Here is an 18,084-nt window from a genome sequence, read left to right as displayed (position 1 = left end):
ACTTCTCACTCCTTGACTGGCTGTGTAGCTGGGTGGCTGGGTGGCTGGCCCCTGACCTCCTCCTCTCCTTGTTCTGCCTGCTTCCTTCCCAGTCACTCCTCTTTCTTCCCAGATTTCTCCTTCTATTTCTCTGCTTGCCAACCCCTGCCTATGCTTGCTCCTGCCTCGCTATTGGCCCTTCAGGTCTTTATTAGACCATCATGTGTTTTAGACACAGTAGCACAGCTTCTCAGTTATGCAACCTAAACAAAAGTAACACCTTAAAATAATTTCCTATAGCCAGGTGGTGGCACACGTCTTTAATTCCAGCTCTCAGGAGGCAGAGGCAGGTGAATCTCTGTGAGTTCGAGGCCAGCCTGGTCTACAAGAGCTAGTTCCAGGATAGCTAATGCTGTTACACAGAAAAACCCTGTCTCAAGAAACCAAAAATAAATAGATAGATAGATAGATAGATAGATAGATCGATAGATCGATATAGATAGATAGATAGATAGATAGATAGATAGATAGATAGATAGATAGATAGATAGATAGATGGATAGATTGATACTTTTCTGCAGACCCTACACTACAGTTCTTAGTCTTACTATATGAGCTTGGACTCCCCTCATAACCTTCCCAAAAGGGATAATCATGATGTTCGTATGTGTGTGTGTGTACGTATTTCTCTACACAAATTAACTGAACTCCTGCCCTTAAGGGCCTCAGGTTCTGGATTGTAGGCATTTTATCCTTGGGGTCAAGTGGGTCTAGTAAATATAACATTCCTGTTCTTGGTGTAATTAGGAGGGCACAAGGGAATAATTCCTGAGTCCACAGTGGTGGGGATTTTTTCTCAAAGAATTATTTTGTTTAGAGAGACTGACATTGTACACATTTTTTAAAAAAAAGATTTATTTATTTATTATGTATATAACATTCTGCCTCGATGTATGCCTGCATGCCAGAGGAGGGCGCCAGATCTCAGTACAGATGGTTGTGAGCCACCATGTGGTTACTGGGAATTGAACTCAGGACCTCCGGAAGAGCAGCCAGTGCTCTTAACCTCTGAGCCATCTCTCCAGCCCCCATTGTACACATTTTTATCCTTTACCGAAGCCCGCACAGAATTTCCCAAAGGGAAAGGCATTGATAGTGAGAATCATTAGAAATGAAAGCAAAAAGGTGCTGGAGAAGTGTGATTACAACGTTGAAATGCTGGAACTTTGCCAAGCAGCAACGGTCACCATGCGGTCCACACCAGATTTGTTTTTTATATGTATGCGTTGGGGCTTGCACACAAACACACACACACACACACACACACACACACACACGTCCATGAAGAGGCTAGCACTGAGCCCAGGTCCTCTGCTAGAGCAGCTAGTGCTCTTAACCACTAAGCTATCTCTCCAGCCCAAAGTTAGAAACACTCTTCTCAGGTCTGCTGTCATAAGCCTGTAGTCCCAGCTCTGGAGGAAGCAGAAGGATTCAGAATCCAAGGCCATCCTCAGCCACATAACAAATTTGACACCAGGCTAGACCACGTGAGACTCTATCTCAAGACAACAAAAATGAAAAATAAAATAGCCTACTTTTCATGAAAAAAAAACACTATAGAAAATAAAACAAAGCCTTCTTTTTATTCTCAATTAAAAAGGGACCACCCAAGCTGTATAGTAACAAATACTTATAATCCTAGCCCCGGGAGGCTAACATGGGAGCGTCAGGAGGCAAGACCAGCCCAGGCTACAAGACTCAGAGAGAAAAACACATGATCACCTAAGACCACAGATCTCGGCAGAGCCTGAGAACTAGACCGGACCTACAGCCTGCAGCAGATGGTGACTTGTGACTCGGTGAATAGCTTTTCTTTATACTGATAAGGAAATTGAAATTAAACAAAGAGCCCTGCTTAGCCAGCTAATCAGGTCGGAGCTAGCTCCCAGCAAAGCCCTGCTCTAGATCCCAAACTGCAGACTTCCTTTCTTAGAATTCTTTCCCACTGCAGGGACTTGGATGGTTCAGCAGGGGTGAGGGGTGTGGGAAGGGGTCCACACACTGTCCTCCTGTGTGAGTTGGAACTTTTTCAAAAGAAAAACAAGTTAGAATTAATAATAATAATAATAATAATAATAATTAGTGTGTATCTGTGTGTTAGAAGTGAAGAGCAACTTGCAGGAATAGGTTCTTTCCTATTACGTGGATCCTCTGGACTGGCCTCAGGTTTTTAGATTTGGTATAAGGCTCCTTTACCTACTAAGCCGTCTCACCAGCCCCAACTTTTCCTTCCTTCCTTCCTTCCTTCATTCCTTCCTTCCTCCCCCCCCCCCCTCCCCCCTCCCTCCCTTTTTCCCCCCCTCTCTTTTCTTTTTTCTGTCATTCTGTTGTCCACGCTGGCCTCTGATTCAGGCCAATCCTCCTGCTTCAACTTCTCCCGTGCTGAGGTCACAGGTTTGAACCACTGCTCCAGAGAAAATAAATGTCTGTTTCTTCCCCTCTCCCACCTTCCTTCCACCCTGGCTCACTAATTAGCTCTCACCTAAAATATAACCCTTGCTCCAAGCGCATCCTCGACGAGCTAGTTTTCGTTTTGCTCCTTTGTTCTAACCATATGTATGTGTGCGTGTGTGCCGCTCTGAGAATTTCTGAGCAGGAGGAAGTGGTTCAGCCTGCACGTCTCTGAGCAGCTGTTGGCTTTTTGAAGAAAGGAATGGTTCTGCGTTGTTTCCGATTCAGATGCAGCACGAGGCATGCTTTCATCCACGTATCTAAATTTAAACTCCTGTCTTCTCTGCCTGGAAAGCTCTGTCCTCTCCCTCCATAGGATTACAAGTTGGGTATGCCTTTACGTGGTGTTTAGGTGGGACACACAAGGGGTTGCTGGTGTGGAGAAATCTCAAGGAGGGCCGTCACGGTGGCTCAGTGGGTAGAGGAGCTGGCTGCTGAGACTGCCGACCTGAGTTCAATCCTACACTCTGGAAGGACTGAACCTATGTCCCCAATTGTCCTATGACTCCCACACGTGCCGTGTGGCACTCGCATTACAACCCCACCTCTTCCCTGCTCGAGATCTTGACTTTCCTTCTGATCTGAGCTACTGAAAGCTGTGTCAAAGTTGTTTACCAGCTCTGCTTCTCAAGCACGTGTTGCCTTGGCCTTGAGGATCAGAGGATAAGGTTTTCACCTGTTGGCCCACCTGACTATGTTGGGTATATAAGCCTCCATGGTGCTACTGAATAAAGGGCTTCTTACCAGTGACTAGAGGTTCCTGTCTCTGTCTGTCTGTCTGTCCATCTGTGTGTGTCTCTGTGTGTTTCAACCTCCAGCCCCTTGCCCGAAGCTCACGAACTGTATGGTAGCGCATAGAACGCAGACAGGCGGTGTGTGTGGCACCCACCCCCATTCCACCTCCCACATAAAATAACATACAGAAAGATGTTTAACAAACAAACAGATCCTAAGGGAGAATGCTAACTGGTGTGTGTGGAAACCCGATGCAGGCCAGAACGCTCCAGATGGCGAGAATGTGGCATAAGCCTGTGTAGGCACCGAGATCGGCAGGAAAGTGCACTGGGACCAGGACCAGTCAAGGTCCTGGTGCAGCTAAGGTTCATCCTTTCCTCCAACCGTAACTCATAACTCCCGTCCTTCTGGCACCCCTCCCGCTCCTACGGCCACATCAGCAGAGGGCAGCCTCTCTGCATGGAAACTTGGGGCCTGTGTTAGTATCGGCTTGCACATTTTCTCCACTTTGCTTAAATGTTTACTTTGATATAATTTCAAACATACAAAAATCTTGCAATAACAGTCTAAAAGGGACAAATGACCTTTTATGTTGGCTATGGTTTAGTTCAGGTTTAGTTTTTGAGACAAGTTCTTGTCATGAAGCCTCAGGCCCGTAATTCCTCCCCCTGAGCCTCCTGAGTGTGGTGATTTTGCTATGCTCAGTTAGCAACACTTCCCTCTTCTCTCACCTAAATCCCCCTGCCTCCTTTTGTTGAATCTTGCTGGAGTTTATGAGCCTTACCAATCTTTTCAAAAAGTTAAATTGTAATTTTCTTTTGTTGGTTTGCTTTTTGTTTTTGTTTGGGACAGAGACTATACATAGCCTTGCTTGTCCGGTAGCTCACAATGTAGACCAGGAAATGCAGAGACCTGCCAGCCTCTGTCTCCCTGAGACTAAAGGTGGGTGCAACCACACCCAACTGTTGGTTTCCCGTTTCGCTGTTTCTGTTCATTTTTGTTTTTTTTTTCTCCTATCTCTTTGGATTAAAATTAGTTTGTATTTTGACGGTGTTTCTCTGGCTGTCCTGGAACTCGCTTCATAGACCAGGCTACAGCTAGCCTCAAACTCAGACATCTGCCTGCCTCTGCTTCCTGAGTGCTGGGACCAAAGGCATGCGCCACCATTGATGGGCTTCCTTCCTTTGTTCCTTTCTTTATTCCTTTCTTTTATGATCTAAGCCCCAAAAGCTACTAATGCTCCTCGGAAATGAGTCTCACCTACATCTCATAAATGTGTGACTAGCTGTTCCCTTCCTCTTTTTCACCATTTTATTCATTACTATTTTTTTGAGACTTGGGCTCACTGTGTAGCCCAGGCTATCCTTGAACTCTCCTCCTTCTCCTGTACCTTAACCACTAAGGTTTTTTCCTTGATTCATAAGTAATTTTCTAGTAAGTTGTTTAACTCCCCAAATTAGTCTTCATTCGAATTCTGTGTTGTTATTTAAAATGTTGCTCTATGATGCTCAGAGAATCTTCCTCTATGTAGTCTATATGGATGCCAGCCTTTAGGCTTTCTTGACCTATTTTGTAGCCCAGCTTGTCATGGGGTCTTGGGGACCAAAGTTTGTTCTTCAGTTACTGGGCATAGAGTTTCAGAAACGTCAGTTAGTACAGGCTGGTGGGTCACATGCCGTGTTCTGTATCTGTGATTGTCTATACAGATCAACGCCACAGGCTCTAGAATCATCCTGGAGAAGATTTCTAGGAATGTCTGTGAGGTTGTATCACAATCAGTTAATAGAGTTGGGAAGAAAGACCCATCCTAAAACATGTGGCTGGTGTGATTCCATCTGTGGAGGCTCTGCACTGGCATCCAACGCTCTCATCCGACACTCTCTGCTTCTTGGCTGCAGGTGCCATGTGACCAGCCCCCTGCCTCAAGGATCTATGGCTGTGACTCCCCTGCCACCATGACCTGTGACCCCAAATAAACCCCCTCTTAGATTGCTTTTGTCGGCGTTCTGCCACAGCCACAGGGCAACTAATGAACACAAGCTCCTTGCTGGTTTTTTGTACTCTTAGTCCTCCGATGACAGACAGATGCTAAAACCTTCATCAATAAACTGGTCTTGGTGGGTTATACCTATCATTCCACCGCTGGAGAGGCTGGAGCAGGAGGATTGTCAGAGTTTGAGGCTGGCCTGAGCTATAGGGTAAGACCCTCTACTGGATGGTTTTATGCCTACTTGACACAAGCTAAAGTCATGTGAGAGGAGGGGACCTCAGTTGAGAAAACGCCTCCAAAAGACAAGAGCACGTCAATAGTTCAGTCAGTAAAGTTCTTGCTTTACAATCACCAAGACCCATTTTTAAAAAGCCAGGCACAGTGACAGGCTTGGGATCCCAGGGTTGGAGAGGCAGACACAGGAGGCTCTCTGAAGCTTGCTGGCCAACCAATTTACTCAGAGAATTCCAGGTTGGTAAGAGACCCTGACTTGTTAAACAAAGATGAAGGGTGCCCGAGGAACCACAGCAAGGTTGTCCTATGGCCTCCCTGGCTATCCACCCATGAACTCGGACACACACACGCACGCACACACGCACACACGCACGCACACACGCACACACGCACACACGCACGCACACACACTGGTGGGCTCTCTGTCTGGACTGACTGAGGGAAAACACTGTGATGACCCGTGACAGAGAGAGATGATCTTCAGACAGAACTAGTCCTTCCAATTCCCTATTCTTAGACATCTAAATCCCGGGGCTGAGGAGGTGGCTCAGTTGGCCAAGTGGTTGCCTAGCATGTAAGAAACCCTAGAATTGCCGGGCAGTAGTGGTACACACCTTTAATCCCAGCACGCGGTAAACAGAGACAGTGAGATCAGAAGTTCAAGGTGGGGCTGGAGGGGCCACTCAGCAGTTAAGAGCACTGGCTCTTCTTCCAAAGGACCTGAGTTTAGGTTCACAACCAACTCTACCTCGGTCCCAGGAGATCCAGTGCCCTCTTCTGACCTCGGCAGGCACCAGGTGTTCATGTGGTACACAGATATACATGCAGGCAAAACACCCATATGCATAAAATTTGTTTGTATCTTTTTTAAAGAAGTTTAAGGTTGTTCTCCACACAGCAAGTTTGAGGTCAGCCTGGGATACATGAAAATCAGAAACGAAGAAGAAAAAACCCTCTCCTTATGTCTGTTAACAAGCTTATCTTGAAGCTGATTTTACTTGACCTTTATCTCCACGGCGGCTTTCTTGTTTGTTCTTATTCCTGTTTGTATTTCTTATTATTATCTTATTATATCTACATAATATACACTTTCCCATTCTCTTATTTTTAGTTTATCTGTTCATTTGAAATAAGTCACTTAAGACTGAATACATTTGAGTCCTTCTTATCTAGTTTGATATTCTCTGCCTATTAACTCAAGTGTTTGCTCTACCTACAGTTAACGCAATGGAAGGCAAGATTGGGCTTAAATGTACCACGTTGCTGTTTGTTTTCTGTTGGCTCTGCTTTTTTCCCTCTCTAATGTTCCTTTCCAACCTTCAGTTAATCACACATTCCCAGACCTCTGTTCTGGTTTCTCCATTTGTTTTGATTAGCTCAACCTTGTCATAGGCTTGTCATTGTGATCAGACTATGCATCCTTTATTGGTCATGTTCTACATAAAACTAATGCTTACCAAATTCCCTAAAAATGTATATTTCCCCAAGAAGAGTTCATTTACTCTCCCTATTGTCCTGCCATCATTCTCGTGTATTCTACTTTCAGTAAGTAGTGTCATTTTTTTGTTTTTTGGGTATTTTGTTGTTGTTGCTGGTGGTTTGTTTTTGTTTTAGTTTTGGTTTTTAGTTTTTGTTTTTTTTGAGACAAGGTTTCTCTGTAGCTTTGGGGCCTGTCCTGGAGCTAGCTCTTGTAGACCAGGCTGGCCTTGAACTCACAGAGATCCACCTGCCTCTGCCTCCCGAGTGCTGGGATTAAAGGCGTGCGCCACCACCGCCCAGCAAATAGTGGTGTTTTTGCTGGAATCATTTTCCAAAGTAATTAAAAGAAAATAGCAAAAAATACAGTGTTTCATATTTTTCCATTTTTCTTGTATATATTAATTTTATCATTTTAATTTTTGAGATTGTACTTATCTATTTCTTTTATTTGCTTTTTCTTTGGTTTTTCAAGACAGGGTTTCTCTGCAGCTTTTTTATCTTTTTTTAAAATATTTATTTATTTATTATGTATACAATATTCTGTCTGTGTGTATGACTGCAGGCCAGAAGAGGGCACCAGACCCCATTACAGATGGTGTCAGCCACCATGTGGTTGCTGGGAATTGAACTCAGGACCTTTGGAAGAGCAGGCAATGCTCTTAACCACTGAGCCATCTCTCCAGCCCCCTCTGCAGCTTTTTTAGAGCCTGTCCTGGAACTAGCTCTTGTAGACCAGGCTGGCCTCGAACTTACAGAGATCCGCCTGCCTCTGCCTCCCGAGTGCTGGGATTAAAGGCGTGCGCCACCACGGCCCGGCTTTTTTTTTTTTTTTTTTTTTTTTTTTTTTGGTTTTTCGAGACAGGGTTTCTCTGAAGCTTTTTTAGAGCCTGTCCTGGAACTAGCTCTTGTAGACCAGGCTGGCCTCTTTTTTTTGCTTTTTGAGACAGGGTGTCTCTGTAGCTTTGGAGCCTGTCCTGGAACTAGCTCTTGTAGCTTATAGACCAGGCTGGCCCCGAACTCACAAAGATCCACCTGCCTCTGCCTCCCGAGTACTGGGATTAAAGGCGTATCTATTTCTTTTTAAATTTTATTTATTTATTTATTTATTTATTTATTTATTATGTATATACAAGCCAGAGGGCACCAAATCTCATTGTAGATGGCTGTGAGCCACCGTATGGTTGCTGGGAATTGAACTCAGGACCCCTGGAAGAACAGTCAGTGCTCTTAACCTTTGATCCATCTCTCCAGTCTGTTTATGTATATATGTATGTATGTATGTATGTATGTGTTTATTTATTTATGGTTTTTCAAGACAGAGTTTCTCAATAGATATGGAGCCAGTCCTGGAACTCACTCTGCAGACCAGGCTGGCTTCAAACTCACAGAGATCCACCTGCCTCTGCCTACTGAGTACTGGAATTAAAGGCGTGTGCCACCACCATCACCTGGCTGAAAGTCAATATACTTTTGAGAAACCACAGCCACAAGGAGGGAGGGAGACTCACAAACACAGCATAGCCATGTCAGTGCAGAGAGCTCAGGATCCCAAGGGTGACCAAACAGAGTCACAAGGTAAAGCCATTGAAAGCAAGGGGCTCAGCTGGATCCGACCCTCAGCGCCAAAAGGAAAAGAAAACAAAAAAGAGCAAGCGGGGCTGTGTTTGTAGCTCAGTGGTACTTACTTAGCATGATCCAGGCTATAGGTTCAATCTCCAACATGGAAGGAAGGGAGGGAGGGAGGGAAGGAGGGAGGGAGGGAGGGAGGGAGGGAGGGAGGGAGGGAGAGGTGGGGGATGAGAATGAGAGAAGCTCTGAGGCTGGAGGATAACAGAAGAAAGAACACAGTGATGGAAGAGCACACAGATGAAACTCCACAGTGTTTGCCATGGCAGGTTCCAGAAGGCTGGACAAACCTCCCAAAATGATATTTTGGCTAATTTAGGAGTCAATCACTTATTTATTTTAAGTGTGTTCTCCTGGGAACCTAATGGGAAGTGTCCTGGGCCTGTCTATTCAAGTTTCAAGATAATAAAGTCCTGTCTTTTTGATAGGCATGCATTTCATATTGAGAAAAACCCTGAGTGGCATCCAGGTGCGTCATATCTTAACCAATTTAGTTGTCAAAATCCTATTCTGTCTTTTTTCTGCCTATATTGGCTGAATCTATTTTGAAAGGTTTGTCTGATTCACAGACTTTATTTCCTGTTGGACTTAGATGTCCTGTTACATTAAAGAAAAAAAAAACAAGGTGCTGTGGAATAATCCTGTACATTATGAATATGTATTATTCTCATTGGCTAATAAAAAACTGACAGGGAAGTAGCCAGGCAGGAAGTATAGGTGGGACAGCCAGACACAGAGGACTCTGGGAAAAAGAAGGACAGAGTCAGAAGAGTCACCAGGAACCACAGAGGTAACAGGACTTTGGAGGACAGGTAAAGCCACAACCCAGTGGCAGAATGTAGGTTAATAGATATGGGGTAATTTAAGTTGTAATAGCTAGTTAGTAATAAGCCTGAGCTATCAAACTAGCATTTATAATTAATAGAAGCCTCAGTGTTTTTACTTGGGATCTGCTGGTGGGACAGAAACTCTGTCTAGAACAAGGATGCTTCACATATGAGCATGAGGAGGCCATGGAGATTGCTCAGCAGGTAAAAAGAACTCACCTCACAAGCTGCAACCCCAGTTCAGTCCCTGAAACCCACAGTAGAAGGAGAGAATGACTACTAAAAATTGACCTCCAACCTCCACACTTGCACCCTGGCATGTGTGCAGCACCCAATAATAGACACCTTATTTTTAAACTATTTGTTGTTTATTACTGAATGTGCGCATACTTGTGGGCACCATGGCACACACATGGACCTTGGGACAACTCACAAGAATGGGTCCTCTTGCCGGGCGGTGGTGGCGCACGCCTTTAATCCCAGCACTCGGGAGGCAGAGGCAGGCGGATCTCTGTGAGTTCGAGACCAGCCTGGTCTACAAGAGCTAGTTCCAGGACAGGCTCTAAAAAAGCTGCAGAGAAACCCTGTCTCGAAAAAAAAAAAAAAAAAGAATGGGTCCTCTTCTTCACTGTGTGGGCTCAGGAGACCAAACTTTAGCTGTCAGGTTTGGCAGCCAGTGCCTTCACCCGCGGAGCACTCTCCCCAGCCGCAGGAATAAGTGATTTGAAAACTCTGAGTATGGAAACTCTTACCAACTCTTTGATGAGAGTCGTGTGTTAATTTTGTATAGGGTGATATTTCTTTCCTTTTATTTTTTTTACACTATCAGTTGAGATGTTTTCTTTCTTCAACGGATTTTTTAGAACATATATTCATGTAGACAGAAACTGCTTGTTCATTCTTGGCCGTCCAGACCCAAAATAATCACACAAAAACTGTATTAATTACAACACTACTTAGCCAATAGCTTTGGCTTCTTATTAACTAACTCTTACATCTTAAATTAACCCATTTCTATTAATCTGTGTATTGGCACGAGGCTGTGACTTACTGGTAAGGGTCCAGCAGGCATCTTTCTCCTTTGGCGGCTACATGGCATCTCTTTGACTCTGCCTATTCTCCCTATACATCTCTGTCCTGATTTCCCACCTGGCTTTATTCTGCTAAGCCATTGGTCCAGACAGCTTTATTCATCAACCAATAAAAAAAAAACACATATACGGAAGGACATCCCACATCATATTCATATTTTTTATTAAAATCTCGCAGGGTGGTCATGGCACACGCCTTCAATCCCAGCACTCAGGAGGCAGAGGGAGGCAGATCTCTCTGAGTTTGAGGCCAGCCTCATCTACAGAGTGAGTTCCAGGACAGGCTCCAAAGCTACACAGAGAAACCTTGTCTTGAAAAACAAACAAAAAAGTTATTGAAATCTCATGTTCTAAACTTAAACATTAAAATTAATATTTTTAAAGATTCTTTCTCTTCAGTTGTCAGGAAGATGTACTTTTCTTTCTTTCTTTCTTTCTTTCTTTCTTTCTTTCTTTCTTTCTTTCTTTCTTTTGAGACAGAGTCTCTCTGTGTAGCTCTAGCTGTCCTGGAACTCACTCTGTAGACCAAGCTGGCCTCAAACCTACAGAGATCTTCCTGCCTCTGCTTCCCCAGTTTTGGGATTAAAGGTGTGCACCACCACTCCCTGGCTAGGAGGATGTATTTTTCATTGAGTGTGTTGAAAATTAGGAAAACTGGCGGTTCTTTTCTGTCACAGTATTTTGACTGTTATTTTGACAGAACCCCGTTGCTCTGATGTGATTTGAGAATACTTGTTCCTTTTGAGCATACTCAAAGGGAAAGAACTGGGGTGTGGGGTGAACGCACCACACTGGCTGGAATCATTTTTGTTCATAATCATCTGGGGTCTGGACAGTGAGGAGGTTGTATGGAGCATCTTGGGACTCAAAATACAAGAAAACACAGGATTGCCAGGGCTCATGAGGGGAACTGGTGGTTCAGGTTTCATTTCTGCATCTGAAGTCCAAGTGCTTTTCTTAACCCAGTTGCAGTTGTTTCTCTCTCTCTCTCTCTCTCTCTCTCTCTCTCTCTCTCTCTCTCTCTCTCTCTCTCTCCATCTTCTTAATCTCTTCATCTTAATCAGCAGGTCTTTCCTGGCAGTGAGAGGTCTGGCGAAGGTGCAGGAACGGAAGGAAAGCTGTGGCAAAAACAAAGCAGGACAATCCTATCAAGTAAACTCAACGTCTGACCTGGGGAGTGAGAGGGTGGGCAAAAGCTGTGAATCTTCCAGTGACGATATTTCTGTATATCTGTGAACATACATTTCTATTCGTGTGATCAACAGTTTTTCATCTGGATGATATGAGCAGAATAATACCATTCTGGATTGTGTGCCTTTCATGATAGGCTTAAAAGGGCACAGAAGGGGTGGTAGTGGCATGTGGCTTTAATCCCAGCATTTGGAGAGCCGAGGCAGGTGAATCTCTGTGAGTTCAAGGTCAGCCTGATCTACAGAGTGAATATCCAGGGTAGAGACAGGACTACACAGAGAAACCCTGTCTGAGGGGCTGGGAAGGCAGATGGGACAGTTCTTTTTTTTTTTTTTCGAGACAGGGTTTCTCTGTAGCTTTGGAACCTGCCCTGGAACTCACCCTTGTAGACCAGGCTGGCCTCGAACTCACAGAGATCCGCCTGCCTCTGCCTCCCAAGTGCTGGGATTTAAGGCATGTGATACCACCGCCCGGCAGGGACAGTTCTCCAGTCCACTGTAAAACACACTGAAACACATCAGTACTAGCCAATGACTTAACCAAAAGTCTTGTATCTTACCCCTTTATTCCCAGGTGTCAGTCCAAGAACTCTGGAGCACCACCATGCGGTTTCCTGGAGATGCCTGGGGACAAAAAGTTTACCTTGGTGTAACATTCTGCCTCAGCAGTTTTCCTCCTTGTATTTGGGGTCTGGCTTTGGAGTGCAGAAGTGCTAAAGTCAGTTGTCAAAGGAGCCTAGCCAGTAGATAAAAATAGAAATAAACCATGGTCCAAGAAAGGAAAAAAAAATCCTGGCAGTAGCCAGAGGTTTCTTTTTTTTAAGATTTTTTTTTTTTTAGAAATATGTTTCATAGTAAAATGAGGGTAAGGAACCAAGATGTATCATATCCTCCCTAGTCCCATGTGCACAGCCTTCCCCGTGATCCACCCTCCACTAGAAGGCCAGTTTCTACAGTTGATGAACCTTCCCCGACATACCTTCAGCACCCACACTCTCTGGTCTAAGATTTGCTCAGGGGCCTGGAGAGATGCCTCGGGGGCCGAGAGCGCTCACCACTCTTAGAGAAGACCCAAGTTCGGTTTCCAGCTCCACAGTTAGGCAGCTAAAAACTACCTGCAACTTCAGTTTCAGGATGATCTGATGTTCTCCTCCGGACACACACACACACACCTGATAAACTGTCTTTTAGAGTAAAGGTATCCTTTTTCAATCCCAGCAGCAATGAATGAGCTCCATATTCTTACTAGGGTTTCGTACTGTCAATGTCCTAGACCTTGGTCATTCCAATGTATGTAGTGGTATCTAATTATGGTTCAATTTGCATCTCCTTTGTCACATATAGAGCATCTTTTTTATATGCATGGGAAAGTGTGACAATGTTTAGGTGGTGCATGTCTGTATCCCATCAGTTGGAAAATAGGAGAGACTGGCAGAAGGATCAGATAGTCAAGGTCATCCCTGGCTACACAGTGAGTTGTCAGACCAGCTTGGGCCACAGGAGACCCTATCTTTAAAAAAAAAAAAGAGAGAGAGATCCAGGTGGTGGTGTGGTGCATGCCTTCAATCCCAGCACTTGGGGGGCAGAGGGAGGTGGATCTCTGTAGGTTTGAGGGGCAGCCTGGTCTATAGAGCGAGTTTCAGGATAGCCAGGTCTACACAGAGAAACACTGTCTTGAAAAACAAAACAAGAGAAAGTGAGAGGGGGCATGGAGGGAGGGAGAACACGAGGGGTAGAGGAAGGTAAATAGGCCTGTTATTTATAAACTGCCCAGCCTGGGGGTGTGTTAGAGCAGCAGAAAACAGACTGAGACATAGGACAGAAAGCATGTGTTACAGAAGCCACCTGGCACCGTGAGAGCCTTAGTGTAGTGGCCACGGAACAGTGGCATGGCAACACACTTGCATCAGCTGCTGACACCTGCCTTTGACCAAGTCTGACCCCCCGATTCAAGAGATAACAGGAAAGATGCAAACAGGGATGGGGAAGGGGATCTTACTATGTTCAATTTCACATTTACTTTAAAAAACTGGAGTATCTTATCTCAATTAATAAGACGCCTGAAGGTTTCCCCAGGCTAAACTCTTTCCTGGCCATAAAAAAGCTACTGTGATAAAACAACCTGCCTCCATCTTGGTCTTGAAACCCACCTGATGTAAACTCAAACTAGACTCATTCCTGGTTATTATTAAATTTCTGTTTTTCAAGAATTGGGCTATGTCGCACACGTAACATTAGCTGCGGCGAGCGAGCCCCGACCAGCGGGGAAAGATCACCACCGACACAGGACACAGGATTCTTCTCTGATCACACTTTATTGAAGCGCTGCTTGGTTGAGGGAGAGCTGGAAGCAGGGGGCCCCCCGAGCCGGGCTGGGTGGCGGCTTATATACAGGAGGACGGGGCGTGTCTACTGATTAGGTGACGTGGCAGAAAAGGATTGGTGGAAACCTGTTGCTAGGCAGATGTGGCGCGAAAAGTTCGCGCCACATACTTGTTTACTTTAGCCCTCGGCGCCATCTTGTAATGGCGAAATGTAAGTGCGGCCGCCACAGTTCCCCCTTTTAATTTTATGAAATTTAAAAGACAGTCAAGGCTGAGGTCAGAGGACCTTACCCTGAAAATGTAGACATGTCCCGTTTTTCTCAGGGATGGGAAAAATAAGCGGGACTACCCATATGCATAAGGTCATGATCTCCTGAGTGGATCTACTCAGTGCACTCTTAGGTGCAAAACCTCCTGTCCAGGACAACACATCCCCAGATTCAGGGGAACCTCATCGATCCCTCTTTCCGAGTGCAATGGCTCAATGGCCTTCGGGTGCAAAAGCAGGGATTAGGGTCAGGAGTCCTGTAAGATGCTGATCCAAGCTTGGGGGGAGTTACCGGCCTCCAAGGCTGCGAGGGCACGTGCAATGGCCACCTTTTCCCGTTTCCTTACCCGAATCAGCCTTAGAATCAGAAACAACGCCAATATCACTCCCGAAGTTAATATTAATCCTAGCACACCTACCCCTGCCCATTCCTTAATATATGAAAAAGTATCTACCAGCCAATCTGTAAATTCCCCCAGCGAAACCATAGTCGCCTGGGTTTGATTCAAAGCCAAAATCTTCAAACTAAAATTGGCTTGCAATTGTTCCAATTCCCTTGTCCAATTGCCATTTAGATATTGAGTGTGGACTCATTGTGAACAGGAATTGGAATGGGCCATGTACGGGCCACAGCCCAGAAATAAGATTCTTCAGATTCAACTGGAACCGGCAGGTTCACCAACAGGATCAGGAGCAGCAACATCTCCTTGCTCTTCGTCAGGCTGTTCCAGTGTTGTCACGATTCTTGTCAGTCTGGTAGGGATCCACACCGGATCTGGCCGATTCTGAGGAAAGACACAAACAGCTCCCCTTCGGGGAATCGAACCCCGGTCTCCCGCGATTAAAGCAGGTACCTGATCTTCCCTGCCCCCTGGAGACTGCTAGCATAGCAGCCGCTAGACCAGCATTAGTTAGAGGGCCGCCTATCTCTCGGCAGGCCTTAAGCCAAGCATCCAGTCCTTTATTTTTCCACGGCATGATGGCTCTCTTACATTCTTTAGTAGCCTGTTCAAACACTAACTGCTGAACCAAAGGCATGGCCTCTTCGGCTTCACCAAACACCTTCCCTGCGGCTTCCATCATGCGAGCTACGAACTCCGAAAATGGTTCAGTAGGGCCTTGAATAATCTTCGTAAGATTGCCCGTTACTTCACCTCTTTTTGGTATCATTTTCCATGCTCTTGTATAGATTTCATTAATTTGTTGATAAACCTCCACTGGATAGGCTGTTTGATTAGCCGTCCATTGCCCTTGCCCTAATAACATGTCTGCATTCCAGGGAGCTCGATTTGGCGTTTGCGCATTTACTCGAGCCTGAGTGTGAGCAGCTTCTACCACTATAGATCTATAATCTAGATATTGACCTGTAGAAAGGCATGCTCTAGCAATTTCCCACCAATCTGTTGGTGTCATAGCTCTGGTGGTCAACCGAGTCAGTAATGTGCGAGTATACTGCGCATTAGCTCCATAAGTCTTTGCCGCTTCCACTAAATCTTTTAACTCTTTATAAGGGACTGGCTCATGATATCTTTGTTGATTTTGATCCTCAAAAACAGGAAATACCACCACTGAAGGTGGATAATGCACAGCTAACTGCGCAAGAGTGCCCCTGTCAATGAAATGGCAGCTACTCTTGGGCTGCACGTAAGGAGGGGGAAACTCTCTAGTGGGCACTTTTAGAGCTGGCCCATATCTCTCCTCCTCATAATGTGCATCTTCCTCCTCTAAGCTCTCCTCCTCTGCCTCTACCAGCTCCTCTTCAGCCAGCCGCAAGGCTGCGAATTCATCCAGCACCGGATATAGGGGAGGTGCTGAAGGTTTATTTATCTTAGGATCCTCCTTTTCTTTTATATCTTTCTTTTTCCCTTTTTTGTTCCTTATTACCGTGCACTTTTCTTCAGTATCCTCCTCTGTCTTTGAACCTGCTTCTGAAAGGCTGTCCTGGTGTCTTGCCAGCATTTTCCTTCCTTCTCTTAACTCCTCTACATTTTTTCCGTCTTTCAAACAGGAGTGTACTAATCTCCAAAAAGGATAAGTTCCCTTCTTTAATTGCCCCTGTTCCTTTGCTGCCTCCAAATCTTTGCCTAGCTTTCTCCAGCAATGCAAATTTAGATCCCCAGACACCGCAAACCACCGCGCCGTGCGATCAATATCCCCGACAATCACCTTTATGGTGGATTTCGAGATTTTCAATCCTCTCTCCTGTAGTAACCGCTGTATGGGATCTACAAAATCGCATGCACTGGAGACAGACTGATCGTTGCCCATCTTTGCTTACTTTTCTACAAGAGGCTTACAAAAGGGCAGAAAAATCGCATTATCTGCCACGGACTTACTTTCGCTTTAGATGTTGCAGCAGCGACACTCCTCTCCTGGTCTATGACAACGGATAAAAATGCAAAAGGCATAAACCACTACAGCAAAAACAACCACTGCTAATGCAAACCACAAAGGACTAATTCCTCCAAGAAGCATACCTGAGGATACTTACCGGCGCCGACCGCTTCGTGTGTAGAGTTCTGAATCCTCTTCGGCCCCCCGTGTGTGTCCGCCGAAGTTCCCGGGTTTCGGCACCAGCTGCGGCGAGCGAGCCCCGACCAGCGGGGAAAGATCACCACCGACACAGGACACAGGATTCTTCTCTGATCACACTTTATTGAAGCGCTGCTTGGTTGAGGGAGAGCTGGAAGCAGGGGGCCCCCCCGAGCCGGGCTGGGTGGCGGCTTATATACAGGAGGACGGGGCGTGTCTACTGATTAGGTGACGTGGCAGAAAAGGATTGGTGGAAACCTGTTGCTAGGCAGATGTGGCGCGAAAAGTTCGCGCCACATACTTGTTTACTTTAGCCCTCGGCGCCATCTTGTAATGGCGAAATGTAAGTGCGGCCGCCACAATTAGCCACACATGGCTCTATATTGCCTGTTCCAGGAAATGGCAACCATGCCTCTGTTTCAAAAAGTTGTCATGACCACCTTGTTTTGACTTCCGTACAACCATGTCTTTGTTTTAAGGCGTCCTTATGACCAACTTGTTATGCTTTTAAAACCGGGCCTATTTGCCTGCTAAACACCCCATTTGGAAACCCCCTACTCCTGACTATCAAAACCCTATCTCATCATTGAAGTAGGAGGTTCTTAGTGTTTGGAGATAGGAGTTGAGAGACTGGGTTTCTTGAGAAGCCTGTGGCAGGACAAGATGACCAATGGAGATTAGTGGAACGGAAGCCAACTCCTCGGAGAGCTGACCGGAACTGTCTTTGGATGCTTTACAACTATTTGCTTTACAAATATTATTTATTATACTTTCTTTTCTTCTTTTTTTTTTTAAATAGAGGTGTCTGTGTATGACCTTGAACTTCACATCGTCCTGCCTCAGCATTCTAAGTGCTGGGATTAGGGAGGACGTGCTCCGCTCCACCGCACCCAGCTTTGTATCTGGGTTCTGAGGCCCACAGCCTGCTTTAGAGAGGGGTCAGGAAGAAAAGGAAGCAGCTTCACCAGGACGGAGTCCCGTCCCCCCACACCAGATGCCACACACAGCTAGGAGGGCTTCACTAGGCAATAGACAGATGCTCCATTAGTTTGCGTTTGCAGGATTACAGTTAAGTCTTTTTTTTTTTTTTTTAACGACAGAAGAGAGTAAAGCGCTTACTGTAATGGGGTAGCTACCAGGACTTGTTTAAAGAGGGGGAAAAACCTTTTAGGCTTTGAGACCAAGGTAATTATTTAATGGTGTTATCTTGGGTTAGTTCTACTAGCGGTTTTGTATTTAAAGCGTATTTTAACATTTCCTGCCAGCCAAGCCCAGACGTGGACAAGAAGGTATGCATT

This window comes from Arvicola amphibius, chromosome 12 (genome assembly GCF_903992535.2).
Source record: "Arvicola amphibius chromosome 12, mArvAmp1.2, whole genome shotgun sequence".
In the NCBI taxonomy this organism is placed as follows: Eukaryota; Metazoa; Chordata; class Mammalia; order Rodentia; family Cricetidae; genus Arvicola; species Arvicola amphibius.
This window is presented reverse-complemented; position numbering follows the sequence as displayed.